Here is a 1140-nt window from a genome sequence, read left to right on the forward strand (position 1 = left end):
GTTCCTTCAGGGGGTATTCCAGAAGAAGTCATTGTTATCATAGGAGATGACAGTTCCATGCATGTTATACTTCCTGAAGACCTTCCAGTGGGACAAGATGTGGAGGTGGAAGATAGTAATACTGATAATCCTCACACTGTCTAGGCTTAGGCTAATTTGTGTGTTTGTGTCTTAGCTTTTAACAAAGATGTTTCAGAAGTAAAATAAGAAATTAACAATTAAAAGAAAACAGAATAAGGATATAAAGAAAGAAATAAGACTTTTGTAGTTCATAAGCATGATGATTGAGTATTCACACACATGCATGACACATGCAACCCTCCCACCTTGTTAAGATGTTGGCATATAACCCGTCTTACATGAAAAAAAGAAAAAAAATATGTACAGCTGAACAATGTATTTGTGTTTTAAGCTGTGTCATTATAAAAGTCAAAATGTTTAAAAAATTAAATTTATAAAGTAAAAACATCGTAGTAAACTAATTATTAGTACAAAAGAATTTGTTCAATACATTTAGAGTACCCTAAGTGTACAGTGTTTATAAAGCCTATAGTAGTGTACAGTAATGTCTTAAGCTTTCACCTTCACTGACCACTCACTCACTCACTCAGAGCAACTTACAGCCCTGCAAGTTCTAGTCACAGTAAGTCTTCTACACAGCTGAACCATATGTTTTTGTATCTTTTGCAACATATTTGTACTGTACCTTTTCTAGTTTTTAATATATTTAGATACACAAATACTTACCATTGTGTTACAATTGTCTACAGTATTCAGTACAGTAATGAGCAGTACAGGTTTGTAGCCTAGAAGCAATAGGCTATCTCATATAACCTAGGTCTACAATGAGCTATACCATCTAGTTTTATGTAAGCATAATCTATGATGTTTGCAGAATGATGAAATTGCCAAAAATGCATGTATCTGAATGTATCCCCATAGTTAAACAACACATGACTATATATACATGAACAGGGTCCAGTTATCTGCACAGAGGCTTCTCTGCTGATACACAGGAGATAAATTTGTAGATATGATCACAAAATGGCTTGTGAACATAGCATCAATTTTCTATAGTAATAATATTCTCTACTTTGTTTCTATCTTTCATGTAGTTACTCACTAGCTACTGTCAATTCC

General features: G+C 33.5%; 1 non-coding gene across 1 annotated transcript; it reads left to right on the top strand.

Annotated features, from left to right (window-relative positions):
* Positions 1-256: 256 nt before the first annotated feature.
* On the top strand, positions 257-360 carry LOC135269394 (small nucleolar RNA U13). The gene has a single exon (XR_010337685.1). It is a non-coding gene; the product is annotated as a small nucleolar RNA U13 (small nucleolar RNA).
* The last annotated feature ends 780 nt before the right edge of the window (positions 361-1140 follow it).

Source organism: Aotus nancymaae, unplaced genomic scaffold (genome assembly GCF_030222135.1).
Source record: "Aotus nancymaae isolate 86718 unplaced genomic scaffold, 86718_ANA_hifiasm-v0.15.2.pri h1tg000004l, whole genome shotgun sequence".
Taxonomy (NCBI): domain Eukaryota; kingdom Metazoa; phylum Chordata; class Mammalia; order Primates; family Aotidae; genus Aotus; species Aotus nancymaae.